The 22,442-nt window shown below is 42.2% G+C and overlaps 1 protein-coding gene across 6 annotated transcripts in view; it reads left to right on the top strand.

Moving 5' to 3' along the window:
* The first annotated feature begins 20,719 nt into the window (after positions 1-20,719).
* Positions 20,720-22,442, top strand: part of LOC102282203 (clusterin-like) — a 30,232-nt gene continuing 28,509 nt past the window's right edge. For 4 of the 6 annotated variants that reach the window (XR_011465100.1, XM_070375483.1, XM_070375485.1 and 1 more), the window contains exon 1: positions 20,720-20,904. The gene's annotated coding sequence lies outside the window, so the exon portion shown is untranslated. Of the gene's footprint in view, positions 20,905-20,960; positions 21,424-22,442 lie in introns of those variants that run through there. The other 2 variants (XR_011465101.1, XM_070375484.1) reach the window with 2 other exon arrangements.

Genomic DNA, 22,442 nt, shown 5'->3' on the forward strand with positions numbered 1-22,442 from the left:
ACTGTCTCAGTATAACGTGAGGTATGATGAAGGAAAATTGGAAGTGAGGTGACCACCTCTAAATTCTCTTTTCAGCTAGGCTACTTGGTGAGCTTGAATAATAGCTCTTTTAGAAGAACAAATATAAATAATGACTTGTAAGGGCCAGAAAGAGGATGCAAAATATTGAGGTGTATAAGTCCCATGTCACTCCCTCCCCTAGGTGGGCTATTGTTGATAATATCACTAGAAAAAAATTACCTTTCTTTGCCTATTTAACCCAGATTTATCATTGCATTGCAATTGGGTGGAGTCTTCTCAAGGTACAGGGCATACTGACATGAAAAAAATAGACCACAGGCATGTAAGTCACATTTGTGATGCCAAATCTTAGTAATTTCTCCCTTAGGATGTTCTCTTTTATCTTGATCTTATTATAGCCAGACAAGGCAGAAGTTTTGTTAAAGCAATTGAATATGGATGGATCCTTACTAGTCAAGAAGTCACATTTATAATAAGTTCTTCTGTTGCTGTAGGAGAAGGTAGGTAAGATATGATAGAGCCGAACTGGAACCTGAAACTGAGCAAGTGAATGTCTTACATGAGAGTGTGAAGAACAGGCCTTAAACCAATTTAAGTTGTAACCTGAGGAAAGGGCTCTCAAAGTCCTTTAGCCTCTATGAAATGGAGTAATCTATTATTCATATCTTAATCTGTTTTTTGTTTTTTTTTTTAAGCAAACAAGCTATCACCAAGGAATGAGCTTTGGGTCGTAGAGTCTCCTAATGATTAGGGTTCTGATGCTTTCAATTCAAGAGGGGCTGGTAAGTGAGCATTATGTAAGCAATTATCAAATGACTCATCAAATCAGTGACATCCTCAAATGCCTGCCAATTCCTATGTTGGCAGCTGCTTTCCACCCAGACCTCAGGGAAGGAAACAGCCTGGGCCCCAGGCAGTGGCAAAGGAGTTCTAGGATTCTGGGCCACTCACTACTCAATTCCTTTTCCCTGTTCCATTTTGCAAATTTATTTTGAGACCATCTATTTCAACTTTGTCATTTTTTAGAAGGCTGCTGGGACCTGGAGGTTTAAAGGGCTCATTTAGCAGTTTAAACCAGATCTTGGCCTGTATTGGAAGTCTTCCTGACTTTTCCCAGATGCTCTCAAGTTACTGACATCTCATTTAAGAATAAGGAATGGCATCAGTGCTAAATGCCACTTGCTTCTTGTCTTACCTCATAATATTTTCTTTATCTAAAGGTAGAATAGGAATAAAGGGATTTAGGCTTGTATTGGAAGCTCAGCTCTGTTCCACATTAGCTGTGTGACGCTGGGGTAGTTATTTAACTTCTCTGGTCGGAATTTTATCATCTATGAAACTGAGCTAGAAAGTATAATCCCAGGTTGACTGTGAGGATTAAACAAGTATCATTGTGAAAGGCTCAGGTACTCCGATGGTCTAGCACTCATCAATCCTAGTTTTCTCTACTAAACTATGACCCCCACCTGACCTGCGAGGCTTTAACGGGTATTCTCTTGAGTAACTTCTTTTTCCCTTCTGGTTTGGTTTCTCATATTTAAAACAAGAGCCTTGGGCTGGATAATACCTAAAGTCCCTCTTAGCTGTAAGAGGGACTTACAACTTTTTAATTTAATTTTCATTTTTTTAAGGTTTTAAAAATAACATTTATTTCTGAAAGCTGACATGTACATAATAAGAAAACAAACAAACAAACAAAAACAGGAAGCAAAAAAAGTCATCCGTAATCACAAGCAATTTAGCATTTGCTGTGTGAGGGCCTTACAGCTTGCTTTAGGCCCTGGCTACTTAGCTCCTGTTGCTGTGTCCCCACGGTTTCCTTTTTTTCCAAGACCAAAATTGGCAGATGAATTTTCTACAGCACAGAGATTCTTTACATCCCTGCCTTGACCCTAAAGGAAATTTTACAAGAAGTTACATCTGCCTCACCTTATGCTGATTCTGGACCCATGGTGGGGAGCATGGGGAATAGCCGAATCTAGGGGTTTAAATGACATCATTGGAACTTTGCTTTGCTTGGTTCTGCTTTCCTGTGATGACTCTCTCCAGAAGGCAACAAAAGTAGCCATGGGCCTCAGAGACAGAGCACAGTCCTTCTCCCTGACATTTCTGCCAAAGTAGAGAAAGGACCCTGACTCTTCTTCTTAGGTCACATACTTGGCTCTGGACTAACCACTGTATCTCTTAGGAGGATGACGCTCTCTGGCCATCTTGAGGAACAGGGCCATCTTGAGGCGTGAGAGGCGGAGGGCTGTAGGACTGATGGCCCCACTAGACTTAAAAGGAACAGGGAAGAGCAGTTTACAAAACTGTATGTATTTACCACTCACATGGGCTGCACACATCATCCCAGCACACTCATAGCTCCCTTTACCACATGCCATCATCCTGGCATCTGAGACTAAAGGAGGCACAGTCCTGGCTTCTGGCAGCCACAAATTGAAAGTTGACACAACCCCCTGCTCCCACCCCTGGCCAGTACTGTTTGCCTTGATTGGAGGAAAAACTATCATATTCAAGTTGAATAGTTACTAGCCAAGGACCTTTTGCAGAAACTTTTCTGGAAGCTGTAGGGTGTACTCTTAACACTGGCTATCGTTGCCAGGGTCCTGAGTCACTTCCATGTCCTGGCTCCCCAGTAGACCACTGGCTTCTGCTGCTGTTTCATTGGTTGTATTCTGGGGTAGGAGGCCAGGGTCAGGGCAGAGGAAGGGGCTTTGGGAGTTGCCTAAAAAGTCAGTAGAGCAGCTGGATTTTTATCTGCTACTTTTTATCTGCATTTCCATTCTTGTTAACAACTTCTCTACGTTAGCATATACCCAGAGGATTGCTTAGTGACTAGAGACTGGAAAACCTTAACTTTTGCTTTTAAGAAACCGTGAAGGGGAAAATATTCGTGACAGAACAAGGGGAGGAAATAGGTCACATACTAAAGAGTGATCCCTCCAGCTTGTCAGGCATAAGATATACCCAAGATTTTGAAGAGAGGTCCCTCCCAATAGGCACCACTATCTGAATACCCCACCTGAGAATCTATTAGCGTATGTCTCACATGAATGAAAAAAGGTGCCTCTGCAAATGAAAGTTTTTAGCTCACAGCCACCCCTGACTCTGGGGCTCATGTAGGTCACAGATGTGCAGCCTAACAGGGTGGGGACCTTGTTTCTCATCAGAACATGAGGTTCTCTAGAACAGATGCTATTTCTTTAGTTCTCTGTTATGTACCCAATAAAATTCAGCGTACCTGCAACTTAATAGGATCCCAATAAAATTGGGATGAAGGAATGAAACCATGTGATACTCTGAAAAACACAGAGGAAACAACCGCTGCTGCAGCTGGGTTTAATGGTCAAGTGTGTGGTCTGTTGTGCGTCTGGCTTTTGGAAATGTTCTGATAGATATCCTGCTGCCAGTCTGTGAGCATAGTATATCACATGGATCATAATTAGCGGAACATAAACATGTTAATGTTTTCTCATATAATGTTACAGATTATCGTTCTTGAGGTCTTCCATATCTTTTCTATGAAAGGTTGTTTTTTTAGAGGGTTTATTATCTTTGGCCACCAGAGGGCAGTCTTTGAACAGTAAAATTTTAATTTGTCCTTTATTCCAAATCTTTTTGGGAAAGAAGTTTTATGTAAGTCTTTTATACTTTATGTTTGCTTTTCTGTTTTTATTTTATTAAAAATTATTTTTTATTCTGTTTTTTTCTGTAATTCTTTTATATTTTAGAATCAGTGTTTTAAAATAAAATATAGAGGGGTTTTAAAAATAGGCTTGTGTGTGTTTAACTGATCTCCTATTTAAGATAGAAGTTTGACAGAAAACCACGGTACAGGTAAGAATATAAAATGCACATGATTGATAAGGGGAGGCCATTTGGTTTGGGGTTAACTAGTCTAAAATTAGCTAGAGTCAGGGTTGAGGTCTGATTCTGGCACTTATCAGATGGGGATCTTGGACATGTCAAGTGCATGGTAGACACTGAAAAATATGCTAGTTCATTTCTTCCCATTTCTTACGTTGATCCCAAGGTTAGTAACTCTTGTTCCTATCACATATATACCAGGAAGCAGCACTGGAAATAGACGCTTCTCCTGGGCGTATCTTTGAAAAGTGTCTTTATTTTTATTTATTTATTTCTAATTGAAGGATAATTGCTTTACACTATTGTGTAAGTTTCTACCATACATCAAAATGAGTTCTTGAACCTCCCTCCCACCTCTTACTCTATCCCACCCCTCTAGATTGTCACAGAGCCCTGGTTTGAGTTCCTTAAGTCATACAGCAAATTCCTGAAGAAGTGAAGTGAAGTTGCTCAGTCATGTCTGACTCTTTGTGACCCCGTGGACTGTAGCCCGCCAGGCTCTTCTGTCCATGGGATTCTCCAGGCAAGAATACTGGAGTGGGTTACCATTTCCTTCTCCAGGGGATCTTCCTGACCCAGGGATCGAACCCAGGTATCCCACATTGGAGGCAGACGCTTTAACCTCTGAGCCACCAGGGAAGTCCAGCAAATTCCTACTGGCTATCTATTTTACATATGGTAGTGTATAGGTTTGCATGCTGCTCTCTCCACTCATCCCATGCTCTCCTCCCTGTCTCTCCTATGTCGATAAGTCTGTTCTTTATGTCTCCATCTCCTCTGCTGCCCTGCAGGTAGGTTCATCAGTACCATCTTTCTGGATTCCGTATATATGCATTAATGTATTTGTTTTTCTCTTTATGACTTGCTTCATTCTGTATAATAGGTTCTAGTTTCATCTACCTCATTAGCATAGACTCAAATGTGTTCCTTTTTATGGCTGAGTAATATTCCATTGGAAAAGACCATAATGCTGGGAAAGATTGAGGGCAAGGGGAGAAGGGGATGATGTGGGGTAAGATGGTTGGATGACATCACTGACTCAATGGGCATGAGTTTGCACAAACTCAGGGACCTAATGAAGGACAGGGAAGCCTGGTGTTCTGCAGTTCATGGGGTCACGAAGAGTCGGACATGACTTAGCGACTGACAACAATATTCTATTGTATATGTGTACCACAGCTTCTTTATCCATTCATTTGTTGATGGACATCGAGATTGCTTCCATGTCCTAGCTATTGTAAATAGTGTTGCAGTGAACATTGGAGTACAGGTGTCTTTTTCAATTATGGTTTTCTTAGGGTATATGCCCAGTAGTGGGATTGTTGGGTCGTATGGTAGTTTTGGGCTTCCCTGGTGGCTCAAATGATAAAGAATCCACATGCAATGCAGAAGACCTTGGTTCAATCCCTGAGTTGGAAAGATCCCCTGGAGGAGGGCATGGCAACACACTCTAATGTTCTAGCCTGGAGAATCTCCATGGACAGAGGAGCCTAGCAGGCTACAGTCCATGGTGTTGCAAAGAATCAGGCACAACTGAGCAACTAAGCACACACACACAGTAGTTTTACTCCTAGTTTTTTAAGCAATCTCCGTAAAGTGGCATCATGTTTACAGTGATGTTAATTCTCTGATGGTTCAGTATTAGAGGAAGCATTGTCAAAGTGAGATGAATGATCCAGAGAAGATGAAGGGCTATCTGTGCATTTTTCACAGGCTGCTGCTGCTGCTGCTAAGTCGCTTCAGTCCTGGGATTCTCCAGGCAAGAACACTGGAGTGGGTTGCCATTTCCTTCTCCAATGCATGAAGGTGAAAAGTGAAAGTGAAGTCGCTCAGTCGTGTCCGACTCTTCGTGACCCCATGGACTGTAGCTAGTTTCCCTCAAAGCCTTTTTCTGATAAATTAACCTAGCTTCCTCTCTGTCCTCCAGCTCCTCCATTACTTCTGTCTTTTAAGCAGGCAAAATAGGTGCCCCAACCTCAATATCAAAATGCTGGAAAGAACTTGACAAACCAGGGCTCCTGAAACTGTGATGGAGCCACAAATTCTGAGAATTTGGTGAAAGCTATGGATCCTCTCCACGTACATACTTTTTATACAAATCAAAAATATTTGGATTTCCTAGGGTAGAGGTTCTCAGCTGGGGTGTGTGTGTGTGTATGTGTGTGTGTGTGTGTGTATCCTTTAGACCCTCAGCTGGGGTATGTGTGTGTATGTGTGTGTGTGTGTGTGTGTATCCCTTAGATTGCTTTGAACCATCTGGTAGGGCCTTTTTCCAAACCACATACAGAAATTCATTCTGTTACTAATGGGAAAACATCTAATACTCCTGTATTTTGGAGGCAGACAAATGTTTAATCTCTTTCCTTAAGAAGTTATTAAAATTCTTTAGTCTAGTAGCCTCTAATATCCCATTGAGTTGTTTGGGACACAGAAGTAATTGTTTTAACACCAGTGACAAACTTAAGTCTTTATACAGACCAAGAATGCTGTTTTTGTTTTCTTTTTGAGGCCACTCAGCTTGTGGGATTTTAATTCCCCAACAAGGGATTGAACCTGGGCCCTCAGCAGTTGTGAGCACAGAGCCCCAACCACTGGACCTCCAGGGAATTCTCTAAACACCAAGAATGTTTATATTCCTAAACTCATATTGAGACAATATATACTAAAATATTAATTGGTAATCTTCTCTGGATGATGAGGATGTGAGTAACTTAAATTTCATTATGTTGTGCATATTTCTAATTAGCTATTGTGAATATGTATTTGAGGATGTGAGAAAAACCAACTTTTATTAAGAGTCATAAGTCACGAGGGAATGCAATCAACAGTTATTTATATTAATAGCTGGCAAAGCCAAACATGGCTAATAATTTTAACAAGTCATATCAGTTCTTCAGGCCTCTACAGACTGAAAAACATCCTGCAGGGCCACATTCCAAGCCTTTAACAGGTTCACTTGGGCCTTAGAATGACACAAATGAAGGTAATTCACGTTCTGGATCTGATTTCTCCATCACTAGGTTTAGAAAAGTAGATCTTCTCTGTTTGCCCACAACCACAATCGCTTTTTGCAGAGATGTCAACTACATTTTGTTCAGAATTGTTGTACACAGCAACTTCCTTTTTGTATTTACAAATGTTTTTCGGCAGCCATTGAAGTCCCACGATCTCTCTTGTGTGTTATGTTGATGTGGCACATTATTAATATATTAAGTTTCCAAGTATTGAACCATCCTTGAGTTTTGGGAATGAATCCTCTTGGTTCCTAAGGGCTACTTTTAGTGTTGACTTGGACTCAAGGAGACATTTTTGATGGTGTGGGAATGGGTGATAAAGTTTATAGATTAGTTCATGTGTGAGTGCTTTGTGGCCTGGAAACCAGACTTCAGACATAAAGTATCATGAGAAGTGGAGGAGCAAATTAGACCTGAACATCAGGAGGAGAAGGGTCAAGATTTTGGTTTTAGATATCCTTTGTGGCAAAGAGTTCAAGTAATGAGAGAAGTGGAGAGGTCACAAAAAGAAGTCAGAGAAGCTAAACCAATCTATTTAATGAGAAGGTGAACATTTGGGGAAGACCAACTCAGATGATAAATAATCTACCTTCAGTGCCGCAGCCAGCCAGTATACATGTTATTGGCTGTTACACAGTTACTCTTCCGGATGAACCTTCCCTCCAACTTGTCAGATTTTATTTAAAAATATCATTAGGCTTTTGACTTTGATGGTTTTTAATTTATCATTTAAAGGGAAGCATATTAACCATATTGGATTGTCAGAATGGATTCTGATGACAGGAGCTAGGTCTCTAGTGGACATTATGGGTATGTGTGTGTGTGTATGTATAGAATGATGGTGGTGGTGGGAGATAAAACATGGAAGGCTTTCCTTTGTAGTGTCATTTCAATAGGCATTTTAGAGGAAAAAGCAAATTTAATTGGTGAGTCAGTTCTGATGAATTTTATGAGACAAAACAATCTATATTTAAAAAGGAGTCAAGGCCAAATCAGCCAATATAGTTTGATTTACATTAAAGTGTTAATATATTATAAAATCACTGAATGCACATTGAAGAGTTGCCATAGTAACAGTGATGTTCATGAAATGATTTTAGATACTAGATTCTTGAATAATGGCATGCCTTTTTATTTACTTCAAGGCATCTTTAGTGCTCTCTCCTTTTCTCCCTTATCTCTGAGGAGGGATGTAAAAGGTATTGTATCCCTTTGTTCAAGGCTCCAATTCTAGGAAGTTTCTGATCTGCCTGGTTTACAAAAAACGTGTACATCACCCTCTCCCTCCACAGGCATTTGTTTTTCTTGTAGAAAGGATTCTTATGGAGAGATTCTCATAGTGGTTTACAACCTCTTTCAGATTATGAATCATGAGCCACAGGTAATAGACCAAAGATGGCCATATAAGAAATGCCAGTTTCGAATGGAGAAGCACCTTGTGCTTGAACAGGTTTACTTCTATGTGCAGGTTTCTCAAAACTTGTCTTTCTGTGGGATTTCCTTTTACACTCATGTATCTATGTTTTCTTGCTGTCTTGTCTTGTTTTTCTTCACTCCTGAATTTTCACTAGTGAATTTCATTCATGAGGGTGTTCTGTTTTCTTCCAGAGACCTCCACTGTGGCACCTCCCCCAGCCCTTCCTCCCTCATGGACAGTGTCCAGCATGTTATATATTTTTGGACCCCACTTTCCCCCTTTCCTTCTGTGCTGTTTCCTTAGTGTATTCTTTTTAAGTCTGGCTAAATATGAAAACTCTTCCCAGAAGAGTGATGGCATGTGGAGCATAGTTGCTCCCCCATAGCACACACCCACAGCATGAGACTGAGCTCTCCCATCACACCTGCAGACTTATGAATGTGAGAATAAATGCTTCTTGTTGCATGCCTCTCTGTTTTGGGTCAATCTGTTAAGCAGCATTTATGGGCAATATTTAACTGTTACATTACTTTCTAGCAAATGTATTTTCATTTAAACTGGAGTATTCTGGAGTTCATGCCTTAATCTTTGTGCATATTTCATAGAGTCTCTTGCAGGGTAGGGGCTTCCCTGGTGGCTCAGACGGTAAAGAATCTGCCTGCAGATTCTGCGGGAGACCTGGGTTCTATCCCTGGGTTGAGAACATCCCTTGGAAAAAGGAACAGCTGCCCACTCCAGTACTCTGGCCTGGAGAATCCCATGGACGGGGAGCCTGGCAGGCTACAGTCCATGGGGTCGTAAAGAGTTGGACACGACTGAGTGACTTTCACTTTTGGGCTTCTCTGGTGACTCAGCTGGTAAAGAATCCGCCCGCAATGCAGGAGACCTGGGTTCAATTTCTAGATTAGGAAGATCCCCTGGAGAAGGGAACAGCTACCCACTCCAGTATTCTGGCCTGGAGAATTCAATGGACTATATAGGCCATGGGGTTGCAAACAGTTGGACATGACTGAGCAACTTTCACTTTCACTTTGCAGGGTAGGCAAAAAATGCTGAGCAGAAAGTATTTTCTGGGGTTCTCTCAGTATATACCAAGGGGCAAAAACCTACTATGTGCATGCTGGTTTCACACACTAAATAATCAGTATTTTTGTTAGAGAAGTGAAGCAGATTCTGGAAAGCCTTTATACACCATGTAATTATCTAGAGTTTTCCCCTGCTGAGTACATTGTCATCATGATTCTAGTATAGGTTGAACTCCTTTGATGGGCTCTTGAAACTCTGCTTAATATACTTTCCAGCAGATTTCCAGGCAGAAGTATTCCAAGGGGAAAGTATCAGCACTTTCCTGGAATTGTCCTGTCTATGAGGTCAACTCTGAGTTCAAAACTCTAGTTTGTTTGTGTTTTATGTCTATAAAAAAGTTAGTGTTTATTAAGAATCCCCTTATTTGTGGCAGCAGATAGTATATAGAGGAGTGCTTATCTATCATTCATGTCTTCCAGGAGCTCATTCTTTGAGAAGACAGCATGAATTTTATTTTAACATTGTTATTGTTTTTTATGCTTATGAAAAATCTGCTTCTTGTAAAATAGTCAAACACGTAAGTAAATGACATTGAAAATAAAAGTCTCAGCAGTCCTACACCTTAGGAAAATGATTCCTGATTCCTTAAGATATTTTTTCTAGACATATGCAAAAATATGCTTATTTCTTTTCTTTCTACAAAAATGGGGTTACACTATAAATGCCATTTTGCAGCTGTTTTTTTCTACCTAACAATATATTTCAGATGTCTTTCTTGTTAGCTATTATTCTAGTTTTGTTATTTTTAAATTTTATTTAAATTTTTTTAAATGTTTATTTAATTTTCTTTACAGAACTATTTGTAAAGTGATTCTCTTTGAGGCATAATTTTGTTTTCTTTTCAAGGATTGTATTCTAAAGCAACATAATTGGTTTTTTGCAACTGCTGAAAGCAGTAAAAACTTGAAAGAGAAAAAAAAAATGTTGGATAACCAAAGTCGGTGCTAGCATGTCCAGGTGATAGAAATTCACAATCTTTACTCAGGAATGGACCTTAGTCTGAGCCAATTTTTTGCTTTTACTTCATACTCAATTTTTTTACCTTAGTATAAGCTCTTAGTTGAAGTTAGAGGGGAGATGAATTGCTAGAAGCCTGTGTGATGAGGGCAGCAAGAAGTGACAGGTGCCATTCTGTTTGGAGGAAGAATTCAGAAAGAGACATTTCAAAAGATCCAACAGTTTGAAAAAAAAGTCATCTAGAGCATTTTATTGATAGTATAGAGAGAAAGTATCAGTTGTTTTTTAGAGTTCCTGATGGCAGCCTAGGAAGAGAGCTTATATTCATCCAACTCCTGAGCCATAGGAAATGTTTCATTATTGATCTTTCTGTTGAAACAGGAAAATTATTATGCATAAATATGTGTAAAATTAAAAACTTAAGTGTTTAAAGGGCAAGCTCCCATTATAAGAAGAAGTAAATAGGGAAATTCTTTCTTTGCCTATTGAATAAACGCAATCGTCTGTTCTTTTTATAAACCCAGTCGGCTGTTCTTTTGGTTGGGGTGGGGAAGCAACGTGAGCCCCCTTCCCAGGCTTCCTTGCAATTCGGTTGGCCTTGAGACTGAGTTGAGTCAAGGGAATGTGAGCAGAAGTAAAGGGCATCTTGATCAGATCTGGCTCATAAACAACATCCTTCTTCATTTTCTCTCGTCTGCTGGTGGGACTCTGATGTTCAGGGCAACCTGAAAAGCCAAGTGGTGTAAATAGCAAGGGCCTCCATCAACCTGGCTTCTCTTCCTTCTCCTTATCCCAGGCTGATTGGACTTCTAAATAAACAAGAAAGTAGTTTTCATTTTGTTCAGCTATTGAGAAAATAGATTTCTCTTTCTTTACAAATGTATTACTTCCACTAATATAGAGGAACATAGTCCTACCCCAGGGAATCTGGAAATCTGTGGAGATAGTCCAGCTGTACTTGATTATGTTTGTGTGAAATCTGATTACTACTAAAATGTGTTGATAGATGGACCTGATGATACTTTTGACACAGTGTCTTCCCTATTGTCCAATCCAGTGACTGATGACTAGAATCCTGCAGGAAGCCCAGTTTTCTAGGTTTGGGCATCACTAAGTCACTTGTTTTGGTCTTGAATGGGGTCTCAGATGTCCTGGCAAACTTCAGTCTTACAGCTCTCGCAATTCCTGGAAATAGTCTGATTCACATCTTCCTTGATGACTTCCAATATAGTTTTGTAACTTTCAATCTATATCCTCCACATTTCTTCTTAACTTTATTCCTAGTGGTTATTCTTTATATGTAAAGATATTCTGTTGGTAATAGGAGTGTGATTTATATTTTTCATCTGTTGCTAATACAAAGTTAGTAACTTGTTTCATAACTAGCTCCTTAGTGAACAGTCTGATTAATTCTAATTAGTTCTGACTGATTTTCCAAAGTTTTTAGACAGACTGTCATGTGTTAATTCTCTCCTCTCTGATAGTAATACTTTTGTTTTTCATTGCCTTCTTCTCGATGCCATTTGTCAAAATATTCAAGGCAGTGTTAAATGATAGTTGTAATATTGGCTATCCCGGTCTTCACCCTAAAACATATCTATATAAGAAGTTTGATTTCTCATTTTCTGTTTTTCTATTCAGGGATATATGAGTTTTTGGTAAATGAAGGGAAATTGTTCTCTAAGTTTAATGCTCTATAATGGATTACAGAACATGGAAATTATCTGTACCTTGAAAATGTGTTATTTTCAAATTATGTCTACTGGGGTGTTAGAAAATCACATAGATCTTCATTAGGAAAAAGGAAAATTGTAAGAACAGAAATAGGATTTTCCCCTTTAAGAACGGAAGTCAGCTTAACAGTAAAGTGCTCATTAGCTAGATTTTAAAGGTTCGAGAAAACTCTCCAAGACAAGTGCATTCGCTTTGAAGTATTCTCCAGCTTCTGCCCCAAGGAGAAGATAAGAACTTTTCTAGTCCTAAAAAAATCCTGTTAGTTCTTTTCCTGTAGCTCACAATAAAGCCTTTGTTTCATCATTATCTCTGGCACCTATGAACTATTGTTTAGAAAATTATATTGTTATTATTTTAAACTCATATTTCTTTTTTTAAAGATTTTTTTTGATGTGGACTTTTTTATTAAAAAAATAACAGTCTTTGTTGAATTTGTTACAGTATTGCTTCTGTTTCATAATTAGCCCCTTAGTGAACAGTCTGATTAGTTCTAACTAGTGGTTTTTGGGTTTTTGGCCATGAGACATGTCAGGGAGGCCTGTGGGATCTTAGCTCCCCAACCAGGGATCGAACTCCCACTCCCAGCATTGTAAGGCAAAGTCTTAACCACTGGACTGGCAAGGAAGTCCCAGAAAATTTTATTATTTATTAGTGGTTTTTATGAAGAGAAATAATGAATGGCTCAAACATTGTTCAGTGTTGTTATGATTCACAGTAAATTTCCAAGAACTTCCTTAAAGGTGAATTGTAACCAACATTTATATAAAAACACATTCCTGATTTCTTCTTCAACAGTAGATTAAAAAAAAAACTCTTTGCCCTCTGAAACTTAAACACAATGCAATAAATAATAGAGTGAATAATTACATGCTCATAGACAACACCAAATTGCGATGTAAACTGAACTCGTTAAGTCCGTGTACAAAATGGATTTAGTATAAGCTTATTTGGCTCACGTTGAGAACTAGGTGCACACTTCTTAGTTATGGGCATCACCCGCTTTTCTCAGTCCTGTGCTCTGCCCGCCCCCTTCACTCCACTCCTCCTCTATGAGAAACTCAATTGCAGAGATACCCACTCAGCCTCATCTCGCATTAATTAACTTCCTTGACTTTCTTTTCCCTCTTCATCATTTGCCCTCCCCAGGGCTAAGCTTGAAGGCAGGTGAGGTCACTTGTGTTTAGCCTTAGGTTTTTAATTAGGAGAATAAAAGAAATAGAGGATAGTCTGTTAGGTTTAAGAGAGTGTTCAGTGGACAAAGGGAGTGTAGCTCAGGGCAAGTTGAAAAATCTTTTTTCCCACTGGTGTGTTCTGAAGTTCTTCTTGACTCTGTGAGAATACTTTTTTTTAGCCTGATGTGGGCACTTGAAGGAGCCACAAGTCATTGAAGGGTGGGAAAGGCTTGTTTCACCCCAACAGCCTCTCTCCCATCATTGAAATTCTCCTCACATATTAGTCTGGTTATTTTCTTTTGCATTTTCACAAGGCATCTATGGCATGAGTCTCATTACAGTAAGAGGCTCATTATAAGACTGTGCCAGATTACAAAGTATTTTCCCCCTCTAATGGCAGATTCAAAAAGTTAAAATTGTAGTGATTCAATAAACTTTAGAGCATGATTTTTGAAGCCCTGTACCTATTTTTTGTTAGTATAAACTGGAGTTTATACCATAAAATTAATTAAAATTGTTATTTAATTCAAGCGTTCTCAAATTTAAAGCAATTGTCCCTACAGAGTTAGTTGTACTCTTCAAACTGAAATGAAAGGTACCATCAGTTCAGTTCAGTTGCTCAGTCGTGTCCGACTCTTTGCGACCCCATGAATCACAGCACGCCAGGCCTCCCTGTCCATCACCACTCCTGGAGTTCACTCAAACTCACGTCTATTGAGTCAGTGATGCCATCCAGCCATCTCATCCTCTGTCGTCCCTTTTTCCTCCTGCCCCCAATCCCTCCCAGCATCAGACTCTTCCAATGAGTCAACTCTTTGCATGAGGTGGCCAAAGTACTGGAGTTTCAGCTTTAGCATCAATCCTTCCAAAGAACACCCAGGGCTTATCTCCTTCAGAATGGACTGGTTGGATCTCCTTGCAGTCCAAGGGACTCTCAAGAGTCTTCTCCAACACCACAGTTCAAAAGCATCAATTCTTCGGCACTCAGCTTTCTTCACAGTCCAACTCTCACATCCATACATGACCACTGGAAAAACCATAGCCTTGACTAGATGGACCTTTGTTGGGAAAGTAATGTCTCTGTTTTTCAATATGCTATCTAGGTTGGTTATAACTTTTCTTCCAAGGAGTAAGCGTCTTTTAATTTCATGGCTGCAATCACCATCTTCAGTGATTTTGGAGCCCCCAAAAATGAAGTCTGACACTGTTTTCACTGTTTCCCCATCTATTTGCCATGAAGTGATGGGACCAGATGCCATGGTATTTGTTTTCTGAATGTTGATGAGATTTAAGCCAACTTTTTCACTCTGAAAGAGATGGGAATACCAGACCACCTGACTTGCCTCTTGAGAAACCTATATGCAGGTCAGGAAGCAACAGTTAGAACTGGACATGGAACAACAGACTGGTTCCAAATAGGAAAAGGAGTGCATCAAGGCTGTATATTGTCATCCTGCTTATTTAACTTATATGCAGAGTACATCATGAGAAACACTGGGCTGGAAGAAGCACAAGCTGGAATCAAGATTGCCAGGAGAAATATCAATAACCTCAGATATGCAGCTGACACCACCCTTATGGCAGAAAGGTACCATAAATGGATGCAAAAAGGGAATCGCAAACACAGGTGCTGCCTTACTATTAGTATGTGAAGTATGTGGGATGTGTATGCATGTGTGTGTGTGATTTGTGTGGCAAGGGTGTCTTGTAGTATATGTGTATTTATGTGGTGGGTGTGTGGTTTGCGTGTTGGGTATATATGTGTTATGTATATGTGGATTGTACATGTGTGTGTGTATTTATGTTGTATTTTTTGATGATGAGTGTGTATCGTTTGGTGTTAGTGCATGGTTTGTGTAGTATGTGTATGTGATGAATATAGTATGTGTGTGTGTGTGGTGGTTTGCAGGGAGCTGAGACCCTGAGCTTAGAGTTTTTATTTTAAAAGTATCTCTGCGTTGAGATCAATTGGTAAAGTCTTTTCAAATGTTTCATTTCCCCAGAAATTATTTGGAACATGTTTTCTTAAGAACAAATGTTTGTTTTTCAGGAAGAAACTTCAAATGTTGTAGACTGCTTTAAGTGAAAATGATTGCTGCAGTACTTGAGTCTCAGCAGACCCTGTAGTTTAATTTAGCAATCAAAGGCACTTGCATTCAGAGTTATTATGCTCAGAGCTTCCAGAGGTCCCATTTCCTCTGCTTCTGACATGAAACTCCATTTCCCCTGTTCTGTTGCAACCATTTCTTTCTCTCCAGAGGAAGTTGTGGGGGATGAGGTGCTTATTTTGGCATCTGTCCTCACTGACCCTGTGCCATCTCCTGGGAGACAGTGTAGGTTAGAGGCTAAGCATGAAAGCTCTTGAGTAAGAATGCATGGGTCCAAATGCTGGCTCCACCAACTTGGTGAGAGCTTAATCTTGATGAGTTTCCTCATCTGTGACATGGGGTAACAGTGGTTACTTACCCTGCAGGGTTGTAGGAAGGCTTTCATGAGATAATGATGTAAACATAGTGCTTGGGAGATACTAAGTGTTCAGTGAACACAAACTTTGGTGACGAAGTGGGTCTTGTATGGATCTGGCCGTGCCTCTATAGGTAAAGGAGAAGTAGAAGCTGTTAGTGGACCATTTCTTCCAAGATTTATGGTGAATTTATTCCATTTGGCTTGCATATACCAACTATATACTAAGATTTATTATGAATGACCTGTCAGCTCTTGCATCTGATTTGTTGGTGGGGTAATGAATGCTTAGAAGGGATTTTTGAAGATGCCAGTGGTTCCAGGTCTGGTCCAATGTTAGGGCAACAAGTCTTCCAAGCAAAATTGCTCTCCCTCACATGTTGCAGCTAGCCTACCATCGGTCCCTTGCTCTGGAATAGGTAAGTGTCTCAGCACTGTGAACTGTACTTTGACAGCATTAAAACCTCCCAAAATTCTGGCATGTTATATAAGTTACTCTGACTAACATGCAGCTATTTGGCACAGTTTTCAGATGAAACTTCACATTTTGTCCTTGCCATTTCGGGACCCCTCTGTAGACATTAAAGTCTGAGCAGTGTATCCAGTAGAAGGTTCTGGGTGCAGAAACAGAAGGTGTGGATGTGGGGCATCTGCTTTTCATTTTTGCTTTTTTCATACAATTTAGTGGGAGGGTCTTGGCCCTTCTCTTGGTGGAGGAATGCAAATTGTAGATTCTGGAGACATGTCAGGTGGTTGGGTGGGGATACCTACATAGAAATACCTGGAAACTTAAGACCTTGTACTTGTCTAGCACTGCAGCTGCTCCCAAAGAGTTTTGTGAAGACATGGAGTGTCCAAGAGCTAGAAAGAGGCCAGTGGGGACCATTGCTGTGTCCACCATAGCAAGATCCACTCATCAGAGAGGAGGCAGCCCTGCCAGGTGTCTATCAGAACTTACATCTCCCTCTCTCTCTCTCTTTTTCCTCTCTTGTCTTCCTGACTGTAGGCTAGGGCCCACAGGACCATCTCTAGGATTCCCTCTTCCAGGCAGTTCTCAAGCAGTACTAATGAGAAAGCCTTTGGCTTTAATCCCAAATTTATCCCACCTCCCCTCAACCCCATTCACTTTGCCAAAGGGTTTTCATTGTTTCGCCAGTAAGATTTGGATTTACATTGGTAGAAAAATGGGTGCACTGTAAACCAACTACACTTCAATTAAAAAAAGGATGCCTAACCCAACAGAACGAGCAATAATATGAATAAGCAATCACAGAAAAGGAAACTTTATTTTAAAATGAGTAGCTGAAAACAATAAACAAAGACAGTAAGAGAGTAAAATGTCAGTTTTACCTGCCAGAGTGGCAAACATTCAAAAGGACAACTACATCCAGACTGATGGTCTCGTGGGAACTGGGTTTTCTCGGAGACAGTGAGAGTTGCTGCTACCATCAGCCTGTATATATTAACACTGACATGACATATTCTCTTTTACCTTACAATCCCAATTTCAGAATCTCTTATACCAATAAAAGGTTAACAGTGAAGGTAGTTTAAGTAATATTTGTCTAGTTGTAGGTCCATGAAAATCAACTCAAGAGAGACTAGCATCAGATCTTTTCTCAAAGAGATCCTATTTGGGAAAATAAGGGATACACAGTGGATGGAGTGAATGTTTCTGGACTTAGGGAAGCCCTGAAACAGCAGTCAGGATGCCTCTGCATCAGCTCTAGGCTAATTTTATCACTTCTAATTTTATTATCCATTATTTTTTTATGACTGAATACACCCAAATTATAATTAGAGCCTGGAGAGTGATTCTTAATTATAGGCCATGGAGTATTTACTGCTCTCATCCATTTCTAGCTTGTTCCACTTCCATCAGCGGTAGCTAAACTGCCACGCTGCTGGCACAGAGCTGGACCATGGTGGTGGTGGTGTGCAGAAAAAAGACACCACCTAGCCAGGGAGAGATGATGGGCAAAGCAGAAAGAGATGAGCTGCTGCTGCTGCTGCTAAGTCGCTTCAGTCGTGTCCGACTCTGTGGGACCCCATAGATGGAAGCCCACTAGGCTTCTCTGTCCCTGGGATTCTCCAGGCAAGAACACTGGAGTGGGTTGCCATTTCCTTCTCCAATGCATGAAAGTGAAAGAGATGAGCAAATAAACGTAAAGTTCTTTACTTTCTCCTTGCCCCCTCCCTGATGGTTCCCCCACTCCAAGAAAAAAAATCAAGCCCCAAACCCCAAACCTGACTGCCTAAGTCCATGATAGAAGAAAAATGTCTTAACAGCAGTGTCTGCCAAAAAGATGATGAATTCTATATGAATCAACCAAGTGACTCAGCAGCTAAATAAAAGCTTATCTCGAGTGTGCCGGCAAGGGAGCAGGTGGTCCTGCTCTGGTCCCTCTGGCCTGTGGTCAGTCCTCACCGGTATTGGCAAGCCCAGGGCTCAAGAGTGGTAACATGCAGGAGGCCAAAGGGTTGGGGAAGAATTTACAAACAATGACAGAGCAGGCAGCGACAAACCTGGGGAAATGCTGGGAGAAATGACCAAATGCCTTCGAAGAGCTGAAGGGCTAGCAGTGGGGAGATGGATTGGGTTTTCTCTGTGTGATTTCAGAGGACAGAGCTGGGTTTGAGACTGTCTCTTGCAGGAGCCAGGCTCTGACTTCACCAAGTTCTATGGACAGTTTTCTAGATGATTTTGTGCATGTAGGTAGTGAGCTCCCAGTTATTGGGAGCATCCAAACAAAGGCAGGATGATTACCTGGTGGGAATGTGGCAGTGGTGGTGGTGGTTGGTGGGGAGTTGAGAATCAAGTGGTGGAATCTAAAAAAAAAAAGGTACAAGAGGACTTCCCTGGTGGCCCAATGGTTAAGACTTTGCCTTCCAAAGCGGGGAGTAGAAGTTCGATCCCTGGTTAGGGAACTAAGACCTTATATGACCTGTGGCCAAAACATAAAACAGAAGCAACGTGGTAACAAATTCGATAAAGACTTAAAAACAAATTTAAAAAGGGTACAAGAAACTGAGAACTGAGGAGCGGGGTGGAATGTGAGGGTTAAATCTTTGGTCTGGCCACGGTCACCCAGAGCCTCAGGACAGAGCTGAGACTGTGTCAGAATTTCTTGCAATGCCCCACCCCCACTTGCCCCCTGTTTTTCACATCCCTAGAAGCTCCCTCCGTGCTCCTTCCTGAAAAGGTGGGAGGGGGGTTTCTAGTTGTGCCTGGACCTTGAGCAACCAGAGACTGGATCTGAAGCTGTATGTTGAAAATTATGAGCAGGAAAACTCAGCCCCTGGCCATACAACTCTCTTCTGAGCCCCTCAACTTGCTGGTTTTCAGTTGGCGAGTGAACCATACTGCCCACACCTGCCCTGCGCCCCCATCTCCCCCCAGCCAGCACGAGAACCACACTCAAGCCCTTAGACCTTTCTCATAGGGCTCAAACATCCTGGGTCGGAGTGCCTGACTGTTTCTTCCCCAGGAAGTATTAATGGCTATGCCTGTGAAGCTTCTGGGTTGGTCCTCTCCCTGCTAGGGGGTGGCATGACTGCTCGCACCCCTCTGCCCCCATCAAAGCCCCCTGCCACAGGGAGTCTGTTGGCAAGCTTCCTCCTGCCAGCAGAGGGAACTTGGGGCTGGTGATCAGTGAGTCCCTTTGCAAATAGGATCAGCAGCATAATTTGTGAGGCTCCATGCATGATGAAAACGCAGGGCCCCTTGTTCAAAAACTATTGAGAATTTCAAGACTTGGACAGTCTTGGCTCATTAAACAATAAATGGGCCAGCAGGGTCCCGTGTTCATGAAGCCCACCTGGTTTGGCTGGGTCTCAAGTGGATGGGGACAATATTTACTTCAAGTCTGGGACTCAAAGAGCCAGGGAGGCCTTCTAAGTTTCCAAATGAATGTTCTGTACCTCCCTAAGAACATGTTTCTGTTTCCTGCACTCTAGCAGGTCTGCCAAAGGACCACCAGGTCACTGTAGTGGTTTGGGAAGCCATCATTTTATACTCTGTGTTGCATCACAGCATCCCTCTCCGTCACACCCCTGATATTTCTGATGCTGTTAAATGGAGCCGGAGGAGTGGCACATATGAAAAATTAACGTTCAACCGGGCAGCGGAACTGTGAGGTTTTATTTGGGAGTAGGGACCAGGCAAAATCACTACAGATGGTGACTGCAGCCATGAAATTAAAAGACGCTTACTCCTTGGAAGGAAAGTTATGACCAACCTAGATAGCATATTCAAAAGCAGAGACATTACTTTGCCAACAAAAGTTCGTCTAGTCAAGGCTATGGTTTTTCCTGTGGTCATGTACGGATGTGAGAGTTGGACTGTGAAGAAGGCTGAGTGCCGAAGAATTGATGCTTTTGAACTGTGGTGTTGGAGAAGACTCTTGAGAGTCCCTTGGACTGCAAGGAGATCCAACCAGTCCATTCTGAAGGAGATCAGCCCTGGGATTTCTTTGGAAGGAATGATGCTAAAGCTGAAACTCTAGTACGTTGGCCACCTCATGTGAAGAGTTGACTCATTGGAAAAGACTCTGATGCTGGGAGGGATTGGGGGCAGGAGGAGAAGGGGATGACAGAGGATGAGATGGCTGGATGGCATCACTGACTCGATGGACGTGAGTCTGAGTGAACTCTGGAAGTTGGTGACGGACAGGGAGGCCTGGTGTGCTGCGATTCATGGGGTCGCAAAGAGTCGGACACGATTGAGCGACTGATCTGATCTGATCTGAGGGACCAGGCAGGGGCGCGGAGCATCCCTCCACTCCTGCGGAGCTGGGCGCTCGCCGTGCATGTTAACTCAGGCTCTCCCCTTCTGGGGCGCCGTGCTCCGGCTCTGAGCCCCTTGGGTGCGACCCCGCGCCCCAGCGTCTGTCTCCGCCCGAGCCTTTCGCGGTGCCAAAGCGCCCCCCTATGCCCCGCGCCGGGTGCTGCACCTCACCCACCTCCCCAAATGCCCACCCCCTGTATCTCCGCCCGCTTCCCGCGCCGGCTTCCGGAAAGCTCTCGGTGCTTTCTACGGCATTCTTTGGGTGTCCTGCAGGTTTGGAGCCATTCCCAAAGTGGGTGTATACGCAGCGGAGCGCTATAAACACGGGAGCTTCACCGTGCAGTGCACGCGGCGTCGCCGGAAGCTTGTGGGCGGCGCTGACGGGTGAGAAGTCCCCACTCTTCCAGTCCCCTGTGCAGCCCCGCCGCCGGGAAGACAAGCGTACGGCTGGGGGTGGGGGGCCGCCAGGCGAGGAGAGGATGATCGCTGGTAGTCCCCGGGCTGTCAGAGGGGGCGCTTTGGGTGGAGTCGGAAGATCCAGGGAAGGGAAGTGGCTGGAGCCCCATCGCCAGGGAACCGAGTTGGGGACCGAAAATTGTGGGGTCGGCGTACAGGCAGGGACTCGGGAGCCTCTTTGTTTATGAACTCCAATCACAATTCTGTGGGGTAAACAGGATAGATGTTAGTGAACCTCCTTTTGTGAAGATGGGGAAACTGACATTTGGAGAACTGACGCTGCTGCTGGAGTGGCAGAGCTGCTTCCTAAAGCACCAGAGTACATCAGAGAAACGTCACACAACCTCCATCAGGTTTCAGACATCTGATTCAAACTGTCACATCTTATAAATGAAAATCTGGAAGGATAAACAGAAAGAAAAATCTCCAAAGATAAACAGAAAACAGGTATCAGAATTGCGATTAGAACCCAAGTCTTGACCTTTCAGAATTTCTGGACCTATTGAAAAAAGAAGCTGATTATTACTATTTAAGAGTGGGGTTAGGAATTAAAGAGTAAGTACTGGTATTGTAACAGGATGCTTTTGAGACTTCGTTATAATAATAGTTGGAAATTACAGACAATTTAAAAGATCAGCCATGTGGGATGGCAAAATAAGGTACACCAGATAAGAGACTATTACACAGCTGCAAAACTGTGCTTTTAGAGTGTATTTGAAGATAGTGGATGTAAAGGATCCAATTCTATGCAAATGCACGGAAAAGAGGAGAGATACCACAGTGCTAATGGTTGCCTCTGGAAGGTGTGAATTACTGGCAATTGTTTTGTTTTTCTTTTTGATTGAGTTTGCTATATTTTGGGATGGAGTAGGAGAGGAGCTTGGGCTTTGAACCTTGCAGCTTACTCCGCGTGACAGTGTCTTCCCCATGGCTTCCTCTGGGGAAAGGAGAGCCTTTGAGAGGCTTGTTTAATCAGAGCAGTTGGCAACCAGGTGCCCTAGTCTGAAGATGGGAGGGGAGGGGAGGGGAGTCGGTGCAAAGGGAGGGCAATTTGGCTGCACAGCCACTGTTCCCGTACTGCCCTTGGGCTAGTGTCAATATCATCTGCATGTGTGTTAGCACAGTAGTCTCGGAATCAGAATCTAGTGTGGTAACAAGACTCCCGGCTACTTCCCAGATACTTTAAAGGAGTCAGCAGCAGGGAGGGACCACAGGTGGCCTCTGTGTGCCTGCTTCCTTTCCTCTGTCCCTCTCTACGTGCCACCTCCTCCCACTTCCCCAAAAGATACTGTGCCAGTGCCCACAACTGGTCCTACGTCTATTTTTGAAGGAGTCAGAATTTGCAAAGATGACATAAGACCCTTGTGTTTACAGAACACATTCACATCTCTGAGATCTGTATTACGTCCATTTTACAGATGGAGAAACTGAGGCTCAGATATCAGTGACTTGGTGTCAAGGAAAGA

This window comes from Bos mutus, chromosome 8 (assembly GCF_027580195.1).
Source record: "Bos mutus isolate GX-2022 chromosome 8, NWIPB_WYAK_1.1, whole genome shotgun sequence".
NCBI classification, from domain to species: Eukaryota; Metazoa; Chordata; class Mammalia; order Artiodactyla; family Bovidae; genus Bos; species Bos mutus.